We start from the raw sequence: 14,079 nt of genomic DNA on the forward strand, positions 1-14,079 counted from the left end.
TCCCAAGTGGCGCAATTTCCTCACAAAATTGGGTCAAAAGAATTATAATATCCTCCTCAGGGACGTAAGGACTATACATCCTCACCGTTAAAATTCTTTCTCTCCTGGGAAAGTGGGGAATGACTTCCACGCCCTCCCACACTGGATCAGACTTGATTGTCTCAAATTTCTTCCAAAATAAATCATAATCCTCTTCGGAAACCAAAATAACATCAAAGCACCCTTTCTTTGGAAATTCCAACATGGAAAGGATTTGTGTCTTTGCAATTTCCAAAACTCCAAAAAGAATTTCCTCCATTACAAAGGAAAGTCCTCTTCTTTTCTTCTCAAGGTCTTTCAGCAGGATCCGGACCCCATTCTTGATCTTCCCAAAAAAAGGAACCTCCTCTCCAACAGATTGAGAGGTGTCCATGATCTCTTCCATCTTCAATAGGCGTGTCCAGGCAGGGACAGAAAAACACTCCCCCACCAAAGAGTGGGCAGTGAAGGGTGATCGCCTCCCGTTGTCTGGGGACTAAGCCGGCTCCCTAATAGCAGCAGGGGGGTGAAGTCCCTCCGTTAAGAAGGACGATCCCCCCAGGCCAAGGAGCCGGGTACCCCAGACACCCTCTGACCAGACCAAGTGAGCAGATACTACACTTGATCTTAGCCAAAAGGCCGAGAAGCGATAACCGTGAAAGGGGCGGGCCCAACAAGGTCCCCTTCATGGGCACTATCACTGCTTGCTGTCAGGGAGGCTGCCAGACAATTTTCCATGCACACTCTGGGCTGGGGGGCAGTCAACCACCAGTACACACAGCAGAACCTAAACCCATACCATTATTGCTAAGCAGCAAGACAGGGGCCCATTGCACTCCCACGGGGCCTTTTTAAATGCAATCCATAACCCGGATTTGCCAGGAACCCTTCTTACTCCTCCTACTTGCATGTGACACTGGGCTTAGGATCTGCATAGGAAACACACACACAAGCACACACCTACCTTTGTTGCCTGCAGATGCCTCCTTGGCTGTCCCCAAACGGTATCAAACCAACACCCACGGGAAGCTGTAAGCATAGAGGACATGCCTGCACCCCATTGGACTTACCTGTGTGGGTTAAACCCGGGTTATTTGACAACCTATGGCGGTGATGGTTCTGCTCAGGCAGAGCAGTGCTGATGCTCCTCATAAAGCTGTCGCTGCTGTGAAGGTTCTAGGTGACATCACAAATCCCTATGGTTACATACACAACAAAGCTGGGTTGTTGTTGTTTACACTCTGCAAGGCCTGTGGAAGTGAGTGACATCATAGCACTGTAGTTCTGAGGGTTCTAGATGGATGCAACAATCTCCTGTTGCTTCTATGAAGGCCATAATAGACGACATCACCAAACAGCTCCATAGTCACATACACAGCAAAGGAGAGATGTTGTTTACACCTAGTGATGTCAGTGGTATTGAGTGACATCACAGCACAGTGCTAAGGCTCCTGGGCCTGGACACAGCAGCGGCTGCAATATCTCAACGGAGAATACGTTTATATATATGTGTGTGTGTGCGCGTATATATATATATATATATATATATATATATATATATATATATATATTTCTCCGCCGAAATCACTTTTAAACCCATTTCCACCTTTTTTTCCCTTCTCTTCCTCTTACTTTTTTTTCACGTTTTTTTACGTTTTTCTCCTTTTCGCCTCTTTTCTGGGCGTATTATTCTTCTTTTTCTTCTTTTTTTTCGTCTAATGCATACCCCATCAGTGCAGCAATGCTTATTCAATACCGCCAGCAGATGGAGACACTGGGGGATAATTTTCTAAGGATTTATACTGATTTTTCCTGTCTGAATTTGTCGCACAGAAAGTTGCAGGCCAAATATGTGTGACATTTCTGCGACTTTAGCTTCTAGAGCATTTTTACAACATTATACATAGGTGCTGAATACATAAAAAGCGACTGTTCAGCGACAGACAAGTCGCATCGGCTGAAAGTAGGCCAGAATGTCAGTCCATGTTGGAGCAGGTTTAGATACAGTCTAAAGTATAGATCTCAAAGTCTGTGCACAGAATTTAGCAAGGGCCTCGCACCTTCTGATGCATCAGGTAGGTGCACAATAGCATAGCCTAACCCTCTGTACTTTGGTCTATATTGATGCGGGACATAGACAGCCAGCTGATGACCAATCCATTAGTGCAATGGATGGCTGGAAGCATTTGTCTTTGCCTTTGCAATACCACAGAAGCAATGCATGGTCAATGTACAGCAATGACACACCTGTGTGAACAGCCAGGAGACCCCCCCCCCCCATGTTATGTTACATAGTTACATAGTTAGTACGGTCGAAAAAAGACATATGTCCATCAAGTTCAACCAGGGAATTAAGGGGTAGGGGTGTGGCGCGATATTGGGGAAGGGATGAGATTTTATATTTCTTCATAAGCATTAATCTTATTTTGTCAATTAGGAACATTCAGCACCCACCCGCTATCAAGGCAGCTGCCTATCATGTCATGCCCTACCTGCACAGGTGTGCTGGCTACTCAAATGATCCAATTAAGGAGGCCATTTAGTCAGCAGCAGCAGAAGTCCTGTGCCTGGACGCTCCAACAGCGGCCAGACACAAGCAGAAGCAGCAGAAGCAGCAGCAGCAGCACCACCTTTTGTTTTTTGGCTGCAGCAGCAGCAAGGCCCACAGGGCTGGCTAGCTGGCTAGCCAGCAAGCAGGTAGCAATGAAAGTAGGAATCTTTCTTTTTAACCCTGTAAGGGGGTGGTGCACTGTACCCGAAGATACTGCCATATCGGGTCAATGCATAGGGCGACGGAAGCAAGCTTCGAAATCGGCCCCCGTTCTCAAAAATCCATTTAATATATGGTCCCCAGATAGGGGACGTATCAGATATTAAACTGATAAGAACAGATACTACACTTGATCTTAGCCAAAAGGCCGAGAAGCGATAACCGTGAAAGGGGCGGGCCCAACAAGGTCCCCTTCATGGGCACTATCACTGCTTGCTGTCAGGGAGGCTGCCAGACAATTTTCCATGCACACTCTGGGCTGGGGGGCAGTCAACCACCAGTACACACAGCAGAACCTAAACCCATACCATTATTGCTAAGCAGCAAGACAGGGGACCATTGCACTCCCACGGGGCCTTTTTAAATGCAATCCATAACCCGGATTTGCCAGGAACCCTTCTTACTCCTCCTACTTGCATGTGACACTGGGCTTAGGATCTGCATAGGAAACACACACACAAGCACACACCTACCTTTGTTGCCTGCAGATGCCTCCTTGGCTGTCCCCAAACGGTATCAAACCAACACCCACGGGAAGCTGTAAGCATAGAGGACATGCCTGCACCCCATTGGACTTACCTGTGTGGGTTAAACCCGGGTTATTTGACAACCTATGGCGGTGATGGTTCTGCTCAGGCAGAGCAGTGCTGATGCTCCTCATAAAGCTGTCGCTGCTGTGAAGGTTCTAGGTGACATCACAAATCCCTATGGTTACATACACAACAAAGCTGGGTTGTTGTTGTTTACACTCTGCAAGGCCTGTGGAAGTGAGTGACATCATAGCACTGTAGTTCTGAGGGTTCTAGATGGATGCAACAATCTCCTGTTGCTTCTATGAAGGCCATAATAGACGACATCACCAAACAGCTCCATAGTCACATACACAGCAAAGGAGAGATGTTGTTTACACCTAGTGATGTCAGTGGTATTGAGTGACATCACAGCACAGTGCTAAGGCTCCTGGGCCTGGACACAGCAGCGGCTGCAATATCTCAACGGAGAATACGTTTATATATATGTGTGTGTGTGCGCGTATATATATATATATATATATATATATATATATATATATATATATATTTCTCCGCCGAAATCACTTTTAAACCCATTTCCACCTTTTTTTCCCTTCTCTTCCTCTTACTTTTTTTTCACGTTTTTTTACGTTTTTCTCCTTTTCGCCTCTTTTCTGGGCGTATTATTCTTCTTTTTCTTCTTTTTTTTCGTCTAATGCATACCCCATCAGTGCAGCAATGCTTATTCAATACCGCCAGCAGATGGAGACACTGGGGGATAATTTTCTAAGGATTTATACTGATTTTTCCTGTCTGAATTTGTCGCACAGAAAGTTGCAGGCCAAATATGTGTGACATTTCTGCGACTTTAGCTTCTAGAGCATTTTTACAACATTATACATAGGTGCTGAATACATAAAAAGCGACTGTTCAGCGACAGACAAGTCGCATCGGCTGAAAGTAGGCCAGAATGTCAGTCCATGTTGGAGCAGGTTTAGATACAGTCTAAAGTATAGATCTCAAAGTCTGTGCACAGAATTTAGCAAGGGCCTCGCACCTTCTGATGCATCAGGTAGGTGCACAATAGCATAGCCTAACCCTCTGTACTTTGGTCTATATTGATGCGGGACATAGACAGCCAGCTGATGACCAATCCATTAGTGCAATGGATGGCTGGAAGCATTTGTCTTTGCCTTTGCAATACCACAGAAGCAATGCATGGTCAATGTACAGCAATGACACACCTGTGTGAACAGCCAGGAGACCCCCCCCCCATGTTATGTTACATAGTTACATAGTTAGTACGGTCGAAAAAAGACATATGTCCATCAAGTTCAACCAGGGAATTAAGGGGTAGGGGTGTGGCGCGATATTGGGGAAGGGATGAGATTTTATATTTCTTCATAAGCATTAATCTTATTTTGTCAATTAGGAACATTCAGCACCCACCCGCTATCAAGGCAGCTGCCTATCATGTCATGCCCTACCTGCACAGGTGTGCTGGCTACTCAAATGATCCAATTAAGGAGGCCATTTAGTCAGCAGCAGCAGAAGTCCTGTGCCTGGACGCTCCAACAGCGGCCAGACACAAGCAGAAGCAGCAGAAGCAGCAGCAGCAGCACCACCTTTTGTTTTTTGGCTGCAGCAGCAGCAAGGCCCACAGGGCTGGCTAGCTGGCTAGCCAGCAAGCAGGTAGCAATGAAAGTAGGAATCTTTCTTTTTAACCCTGTAAGGGGGTGGTGCACTGTACCCGAAGATACTGCCATATCGGGTCAATGCATAGGGCGACGGAAGCAAGCTTCGAAATCGGCCCCCGTTCTCAAAAATCCATTTAATATATGGTCCCCAGATAGGGGACGTATCAGATATTAAACTGATAAGAACAGATACTACACTTGATCTTAGCCAAAAGGCCGAGAAGCGATAACCGTGAAAGGGGCGGGCCCAACAAGGTCCCCTTCATGGGCACTATCACTGCTTGCTGTCAGGGAGGCTGCCAGACAATTTTCCATGCACACTCTGGGCTGGGGGGCAGTCAACCACCAGTACACACAGCAGAACCTAAACCCATACCATTATTGCTAAGCAGCAAGACAGGGGCCCATTGCACTCCCACGGGGCCTTTTTAAATGCAATCCATAACCCGGATTTGCCAGGAACCCTTCTTACTCCTCCTACTTGCATGTGACACTGGGCTTAGGATCTGCATAGGAAACACACACACAAGCACACACCTACCTTTGTTGCCTGCAGATGCCTCCTTGGCTGTCCCCAAACGGTATCAAACCAACACCCACGGGAAGCTGTAAGCATAGAGGACATGCCTGCACCCCATTGGACTTACCTGTGTGGGTTAAACCCGGGTTATTTGACAACCTATGGCGGTGATGGTTCTGCTCAGGCAGAGCAGTGCTGATGCTCCTCATAAAGCTGTCGCTGCTGTGAAGGTTCTAGGTGACATCACAAATCCCTATGGTTACATACACAACAAAGCTGGGTTGTTGTTGTTTACACTCTGCAAGGCCTGTGGAAGTGAGTGACATCATAGCACTGTAGTTCTGAGGGTTCTAGATGGATGCAACAATCTCCTGTTGCTTCTATGAAGGCCATAATAGACGACATCACCAAACAGCTCCATAGTCACATACACAGCAAAGGAGAGATGTTGTTTACACCTAGTGATGTCAGTGGTATTGAGTGACATCACAGCACAGTGCTAAGGCTCCTGGGCCTGGACACAGCAGCGGCTGCAATATCTCAACGGAGAATACGTTTATATATATGTGTGTGTGTGCGCGTATATATATATATATATATATATATATATATATATATATATTTCTCCGCCGAAATCACTTTTAAACCCATTTCCACCTTTTTTTCCCTTCTCTTCCTCTTACTTTTTTTTCACGTTTTTTTACGTTTTTCTCCTTTTCGCCTCTTTTCTGGGCGTATTATTCTTCTTTTTCTTCTTTTTTTTCGTCTAATGCATACCCCATCAGTGCAGCAATGCTTATTCAATACCGCCAGCAGATGGAGACACTGGGGGATAATTTTCTAAGGATTTATACTGATTTTTCCTGTCTGAATTTGTCGCACAGAAAGTTGCAGGCCAAATATGTGTGACATTTCTGCGACTTTAGCTTCTAGAGCATTTTTACAACATTATACATAGGTGCTGAATACATAAAAAGCGACTGTTCAGCGACAGACAAGTCGCATCGGCTGAAAGTAGGCCAGAATGTCAGTCCATGTTGGAGCAGGTTTAGATACAGTCTAAAGTATAGATCTCAAAGTCTGTGCACAGAATTTAGCAAGGGCCTCGCACCTTCTGATGCATCAGGTAGGTGCACAATAGCATAGCCTAACCCTCTGTACTTTGGTCTATATTGATGCGGGACATAGACAGCCAGCTGATGACCAATCCATTAGTGCAATGGATGGCTGGAAGCATTTGTCTTTGCCTTTGCAATACCACAGAAGCAATGCATGGTCAATGTACAGCAATGACACACCTGTGTGAACAGCCAGGAGACCCCCCCCCCATGTTATGTTACATAGTTACATAGTTAGTACGGTCGAAAAAAGACATATGTCCATCAAGTTCAACCAGGGAATTAAGGGGTAGGGGTGTGGCGCGATATTGGGGAAGGGATGAGATTTTATATTTCTTCATAAGCATTAATCTTATTTTGTCAATTAGGAACATTCAGCACCCACCCGCTATCAAGGCAGCTGCCTATCATGTCATGCCCTACCTGCACAGGTGTGCTGGCTACTCAAATGATCCAATTAAGGAGGCCATTTAGTCAGCAGCAGCAGAAGTCCTGTGCCTGGACGCTCCAACAGCGGCCAGACACAAGCAGAAGCAGCAGAAGCAGCAGCAGCAGCACCACCTTTTGTTTTTTGGCTGCAGCAGCAGCAAGGCCCACAGGGCTGGCTAGCTGGCTAGCCAGCAAGCAGGTAGCAATGAAAGTAGGAATCTTTCTTTTTAACCCTGTAAGGGGGTGGTGCACTGTACCCGAAGATACTGCCATATCGGGTCAATGCATAGGGCGACGGAAGCAAGCTTCGAAATCGGCCCCCGTTCTCAAAAATCCATTTAATATATGGTCCCCAGATAGGGGACGTATCAGATATTAAACTGATAAGAACAGATACTACACTTGATCTTAGCCAAAAGGCCGAGAAGCGATAACCGTGAAAGGGGCGGGCCCAACAAGGTCCCCTTCATGGGCACTATCACTGCTTGCTGTCAGGGAGGCTGCCAGACAATTTTCCATGCACACTCTGGGCTGGGGGGCAGTCAACCACCAGTACACACAGCAGAACCTAAACCCATACCATTATTGCTAAGCAGCAAGACAGGGGCCCATTGCACTCCCACGGGGCCTTTTTAAATGCAATCCATAACCCGGATTTGCCAGGAACCCTTCTTACTCCTCCTACTTGCATGTGACACTGGGCTTAGGATCTGCATAGGAAACACACACACAAGCACACACCTACCTTTGTTGCCTGCAGATGCCTCCTTGGCTGTCCCCAAACGGTATCAAACCAACACCCACGGGAAGCTGTAAGCATAGAGGACATGCCTGCACCCCATTGGACTTACCTGTGTGGGTTAAACCCGGGTTATTTGACAACCTATGGCGGTGATGGTTCTGCTCAGGCAGAGCAGTGCTGATGCTCCTCATAAAGCTGTCGCTGCTGTGAAGGTTCTAGGTGACATCACAAATCCCTATGGTTACATACACAACAAAGCTGGGTTGTTGTTGTTTACACTCTGCAAGGCCTGTGGAAGTGAGTGACATCATAGCACTGTAGTTCTGAGGGTTCTAGATGGATGCAACAATCTCCTGTTGCTTCTATGAAGGCCATAATAGACGACATCACCAAACAGCTCCATAGTCACATACACAGCAAAGGAGAGATGTTGTTTACACCTAGTGATGTCAGTGGTATTGAGTGACATCACAGCACAGTGCTAAGGCTCCTGGGCCTGGACACAGCAGCGGCTGCAATATCTCAACGGAGAATACGTTTATATATATGTGTGTGTGTGCGCGTATATATATATATATATATATATATATATATATATATATATATATATATATATTTCTCCGCCGAAATCACTTTTAAACCCATTTCCACCTTTTTTTCCCTTCTCTTCCTCTTACTTTTTTTTCACGTTTTTTTACGTTTTTCTCCTTTTCGCCTCTTTTCTGGGCGTATTATTCTTCTTTTTCTTCTTTTTTTTCGTCTAATGCATACCCCATCAGTGCAGCAATGCTTATTCAATACCGCCAGCAGATGGAGACACTGGGGGATAATTTTCTAAGGATTTATACTGATTTTTCCTGTCTGAATTTGTCGCACAGAAAGTTGCAGGCCAAATATGTGTGACATTTCTGCGACTTTAGCTTCTAGAGCATTTTTACAACATTATACATAGGTGCTGAATACATAAAAAGCGACTGTTCAGCGACAGACAAGTCGCATCGGCTGAAAGTAGGCCAGAATGTCAGTCCATGTTGGAGCAGGTTTAGATACAGTCTAAAGTATAGATCTCAAAGTCTGTGCACAGAATTTAGCAAGGGCCTCGCACCTTCTGATGCATCAGGTAGGTGCACAATAGCATAGCCTAACCCTCTGTACTTTGGTCTATATTGATGCGGGACATAGACAGCCAGCTGATGACCAATCCATTAGTGCAATGGATGGCTGGAAGCATTTGTCTTTGCCTTTGCAATACCACAGAAGCAATGCATGGTCAATGTACAGCAATGACACACCTGTGTGAACAGCCAGGAGACCCCCCCCCCCATGTTATGTTACATAGTTACATAGTTAGTATGGTCCAAAAAAGACATATGTCCATCAAGTTCAACCAGGGAATTAAGGGGTAGGGGTGTGGCGCGATATTGGGGAAGGGATGAGATTTTATATTTCTTCATAAGCATTAATCTTATTTTGTCAATTAGGAACATTCAGCACCCACCCGCTATCAAGGCAGCTGCCTATCATGTCATGCCCTACCTGCACAGGTGTGCTGGCTACTCAAATGATCCAATTAAGGAGGCCATTTAGTCAGCAGCAGCAGAAGTCCTGTGCCTGGACGCTCCAACAGCGGCCAGACACAAGCAGAAGCAGCAGAAGCAGCAGCAGCAGCACCACCTTTTGTTTTTTGGCTGCAGCAGCAGCAAGGCCCACAGGGCTGGCTAGCTGGCTAGCCAGCAAGCAGGTAGCAATGAAAGTAGGAATCTTTCTTTTTAACCCTGTAAGGGGGTGGTGCACTGTACCCGAAGATACTGCCATATCGGGTCAATGCATAGGGCGACGGAAGCAAGCTTCGAAATCGGCCCCCGTTCTCAAAAATCCATTTAATATATGGTCCCCAGATAGGGGACGTATCAGATATTAAACTGATAAGAACAGATACTACACTTGATCTTAGCCAAAAGGCCGAGAAGCGATAACCGTGAAAGGGGCGGGCCCAACAAGGTCCCCTTCATGGGCACTATCACTGCTTGCTGTCAGGGAGGCTGCCAGACAATTTTCCATGCACACTCTGGGCTGGGGGGCAGTCAACCACCAGTACACACAGCAGAACCTAAACCCATACCATTATTGCTAAGCAGCAAGACAGGGGCCCATTGCACTCCCACGGGGCCTTTTTAAATGCAATCCATAACCCGGATTTGCCAGGAACCCTTCTTACTCCTCCTACTTGCATGTGACACTGGGCTTAGGATCTGCATAGGAAACACACACACAAGCACACACCTACCTTTGTTGCCTGCAGATGCCTCCTTGGCTGTCCCCAAACGGTATCAAACCAACACCCACGGGAAGCTGTAAGCATAGAGGACATGCCTGCACCCCATTGGACTTACCTGTGTGGGTTAAACCCGGGTTATTTGACAACCTATGGCGGTGATGGTTCTGCTCAGGCAGAGCAGTGCTGATGCTCCTCATAAAGCTGTCGCTGCTGTGAAGGTTCTAGGTGACATCACAAATCCCTATGGTTACATACACAACAAAGCTGGGTTGTTGTTGTTTACACTCTGCAAGGCCTGTGGAAGTGAGTGACATCATAGCACTGTAGTTCTGAGGGTTCTAGATGGATGCAACAATCTCCTGTTGCTTCTATGAAGGCCATAATAGACGACATCACCAAACAGCTCCATAGTCACATACACAGCAAAGGAGAGATGTTGTTTACACCTAGTGATGTCAGTGGTATTGAGTGACATCACAGCACAGTGCTAAGGCTCCTGGGCCTGGACACAGCAGCGGCTGCAATATCTCAACGGAGAATACGTTTATATATATGTGTGTGTGTGCGCGTATATATATATATATATATATATATATATATATATATATATATTTCTCCGCCGAAATCACTTTTAAACCCATTTCCACCTTTTTTTCCCTTCTCTTCCTCTTACTTTTTTTTCACGTTTTTTTACGTTTTTCTCCTTTTCGCCTCTTTTCTGGGCGTATTATTCTTCTTTTTCTTCTTTTTTTTCGTCTAATGCATACCCCATCAGTGCAGCAATGCTTATTCAATACCGCCAGCAGATGGAGACACTGGGGGATAATTTTCTAAGGATTTATACTGATTTTTCCTGTCTGAATTTGTCGCACAGAAAGTTGCAGGCCAAATATGTGTGACATTTCTGCGACTTTAGCTTCTAGAGCATTTTTACAACATTATACATAGGTGCTGAATACATAAAAAGCGACTGTTCAGCGACAGACAAGTCGCATCGGCTGAAAGTAGGCCAGAATGTCAGTCCATGTTGGAGCAGGTTTAGATACAGTCTAAAGTATAGATCTCAAAGTCTGTGCACAGAATTTAGCAAGGGCCTCGCACCTTCTGATGCATCAGGTAGGTGCACAATAGCATAGCCTAACCCTCTGTACTTTGGTCTATATTGATGCGGGACATAGACAGCCAGCTGATGACCAATCCATTAGTGCAATGGATGGCTGGAAGCATTTGTCTTTGCCTTTGCAATACCACAGAAGCAATGCATGGTCAATGTACAGCAATGACACACCTGTGTGAACAGCCAGGAGACCCCCCCCCCCATGTTATGTTACATAGTTACATAGTTAGTACGGTCGAAAAAAGACATATGTCCATCAAGTTCAACCAGGGAATTAAGGGGTAGGGGTGTGGCGCGATATTGGGGAAGGGATGAGATTTTATATTTCTTCATAAGCATTAATCTTATTTTGTCAATTAGGAACATTCAGCACCCACCCGCTATCAAGGCAGCTGCCTATCATGTCATGCCCTACCTGCACAGGTGTGCTGGCTACTCAAATGATCCAATTAAGGAGGCCATTTAGTCAGCAGCAGCAGAAGTCCTGTGCCTGGACGCTCCAACAGCGGCCAGACACAAGCAGAAGCAGCAGAAGCAGCAGCAGCAGCACCACCTTTTGTTTTTTGGCTGCAGCAGCAGCAAGGCCCACAGGGCTGGCTAGCTGGCTAGCCAGCAAGCAGGTAGCAATGAAAGTAGGAATCTTTCTTTTTAACCCTGTAAGGGGGTGGTGCACTGTACCCGAAGATACTGCCATATCGGGTCAATGCATAGGGCGACGGAAGCAAGCTTCGAAATCGGCCCCCGTTCTCAAAAATCCATTTAATATATGGTCCCCAGATAGGGGACGTATCAGATATTAAACTGATAAGAACAGATACTACACTTGATCTTAGCCAAAAGGCCGAGAAGCGATAACCGTGAAAGGGGCGGGCCCAACAAGGTCCCCTTCATGGGCACTATCACTGCTTGCTGTCAGGGAGGCTGCCAGACAATTTTCCATGCACACTCTGGGCTGGGGGGCAGTCAACCACCAGTACACACAGCAGAACCTAAACCCATACCATTATTGCTAAGCAGCAAGACAGGGGCCCATTGCACTTCCACGGGGCCTTTTTAAATGCAATCCATAACCCGGATTTGCCAGGAACCCTTCTTACTCCTCCTACTTGCATGTGACACTGGGCTTAGGATCTGCATAGGAAACACACACACAAGCACACACCTACCTTTGTTGCCTGCAGATGCCTCCTTGGCTGTCCCCAAACGGTATCAAACCAACACCCACGGGAAGCTGTAAGCATAGAGGACATGCCTGCACCCCATTGGACTTACCTGTGTGGGTTAAACCCGGGTTATTTGACAACCTATGGCGGTGATGGTTCTGCTCAGGCAGAGCAGTGCTGATGCTCCTCATAAAGCTGTCGCTGCTGTGAAGGTTCTAGGTGACATCACAAATCCCTATGGTTACATACACAACAAAGCTGGGTTGTTGTTGTTTACACTCTGCAAGGCCTGTGGAAGTGAGTGACATCATAGCACTGTAGTTCTGAGGGTTCTAGATGGATGCAACAATCTCCTGTTGCTTCTATGAAGGCCATAATAGACGACATCACCAAACAGCTCCATAGTCACATACACAGCAAAGGAGAGATGTTGTTTACACCTAGTGATGTCAGTGGTATTGAGTGACATCACAGCACAGTGCTAAGGCTCCTGGGCCTGGACACAGCAGCGGCTGCAATATCTCAACGGAGAATACGTTTATATATATGTGTGTGTGTGCGCGTATATATATATATATATATATATATATATATATATATATATATATATATTTCTCCGCCGAAATCACTTTTAAACCCATTTCCACCTTTTTTTCCCTTCTCTTCCTCTTACTTTTTTTTCACGTTTTTTTACGTTTTTCTCCTTTTCGCCTCTTTTCTGGGCGTATTATTCTTCTTTTTCTTCTTTTTTTTCGTCTAATGCATACCCCATCAGTGCAGCAATGCTTATTCAATACCGCCAGCAGATGGAGACACTGGGGGATAATTTTCTAAGGATTTATACAGATTTTTCCTGTCTGAATTTGTCGCACAGAAAGTTGCAGGCCAAATATGTGTGACATTTCTGCGACTTTAGCTTCTAGAGCATTTTTACAACATTATACATAGGTGCTGAATACATAAAAAGCGACTGTTCAGCGACAGACAAGTCGCATCGGCTGAAAGTAGGCCAGAATGTCAGTCCATGTTGGAGCAGGTTTAGATACAGTCTAAAGTATAGATCTCAAAGTCTGTGCACAGAATTTAGCAAGGGCCTCGCACCTTCTGATGCATCAGGTAGGTGCACAATAGCATAGCCTAACCCTCTGTACTTTGGTCTATATTGATGCGGGACATAGACAGCCAGCTGATGACCAATCCATTAGTGCAATGGATGGCTGGAAGCATTTGTCTTTGCCTTTGCAATACCACAGAAGCAATGCATGGTCAATGTACAGCAATGACACACCTGTGTGAACAGCCAGGAGACCCCCCCCCCATGTTATGTTACATAGTTACATAGTTAGTACGGTCGAAAAAAGACATATGTCCATCAAGTTCAACCAGGGAATTAAGGGGTAGGGGTGTGGCGCGATATTGGGGAAGGGATGAGATTTTATATTTCTTCATAAGCATTAATCTTATTTTGTCAATTAGGAACATTCAGCACCCACCCGCTATCAAGGCAGCTGCCTATCATGTCATGCCCTACCTGCACAGGTGTGCTGGCTACTCAAATGATCCAATTAAGGAGGCCATTTAGTCAGCAGCAGCAGAAGTCCTGTGCCTGGACGCTCCAACAGCGGCCAGACACAAGCAGAAGCAGCAGAAGCAGCAGAAGCAGCAGCAGCAGCACCACCTTTTGTTTTTTGGCTGCAGCAGCAGCAAGGCCCACA

At 46.0% G+C, this 14,079-nt stretch overlaps 5 non-coding genes and 1 pseudogene across 5 annotated transcripts; all 6 read right to left on the bottom strand.

Annotated features, from left to right (window-relative positions):
* Positions 1-532: 532 nt before the first annotated feature.
* On the bottom strand, positions 533-669 carry LOC130311030 (U2 spliceosomal RNA; annotated as a pseudogene).
* Positions 670-2,757: 2,088 nt separating this feature from the next.
* Positions 2,758-2,948, bottom strand: LOC130311007 (U2 spliceosomal RNA). The gene has a single exon (XR_008859452.1). It is a non-coding gene; the product is annotated as a U2 spliceosomal RNA (small nuclear RNA).
* Positions 2,949-5,034: 2,086 nt separating this feature from the next.
* Positions 5,035-5,225, bottom strand: LOC130311008 (U2 spliceosomal RNA). Its single transcript, XR_008859453.1, has one exon. It is a non-coding gene; the product is annotated as a U2 spliceosomal RNA (small nuclear RNA).
* A 2,080-nt stretch (positions 5,226-7,305) lies between these two features.
* Positions 7,306-7,496, bottom strand: LOC130311009 (U2 spliceosomal RNA). Its single transcript, XR_008859454.1, has one exon. It is a non-coding gene; the product is annotated as a U2 spliceosomal RNA (small nuclear RNA).
* A 2,093-nt stretch (positions 7,497-9,589) lies between these two features.
* LOC130311010 (U2 spliceosomal RNA) lies at positions 9,590-9,780 on the bottom strand. The gene has a single exon (XR_008859455.1). It is a non-coding gene; the product is annotated as a U2 spliceosomal RNA (small nuclear RNA).
* A 2,083-nt stretch (positions 9,781-11,863) lies between these two features.
* On the bottom strand, positions 11,864-12,054 carry LOC130311012 (U2 spliceosomal RNA). Its single transcript, XR_008859457.1, has one exon. It is a non-coding gene; the product is annotated as a U2 spliceosomal RNA (small nuclear RNA).
* Positions 12,055-14,079: the final 2,025 nt, after the last annotated feature.

The sequence above is a fragment of the Hyla sarda genome, unplaced genomic scaffold (assembly GCF_029499605.1).
Source record: "Hyla sarda isolate aHylSar1 unplaced genomic scaffold, aHylSar1.hap1 scaffold_1618, whole genome shotgun sequence".
In the NCBI taxonomy this organism is placed as follows: domain Eukaryota; kingdom Metazoa; phylum Chordata; class Amphibia; order Anura; family Hylidae; genus Hyla; species Hyla sarda.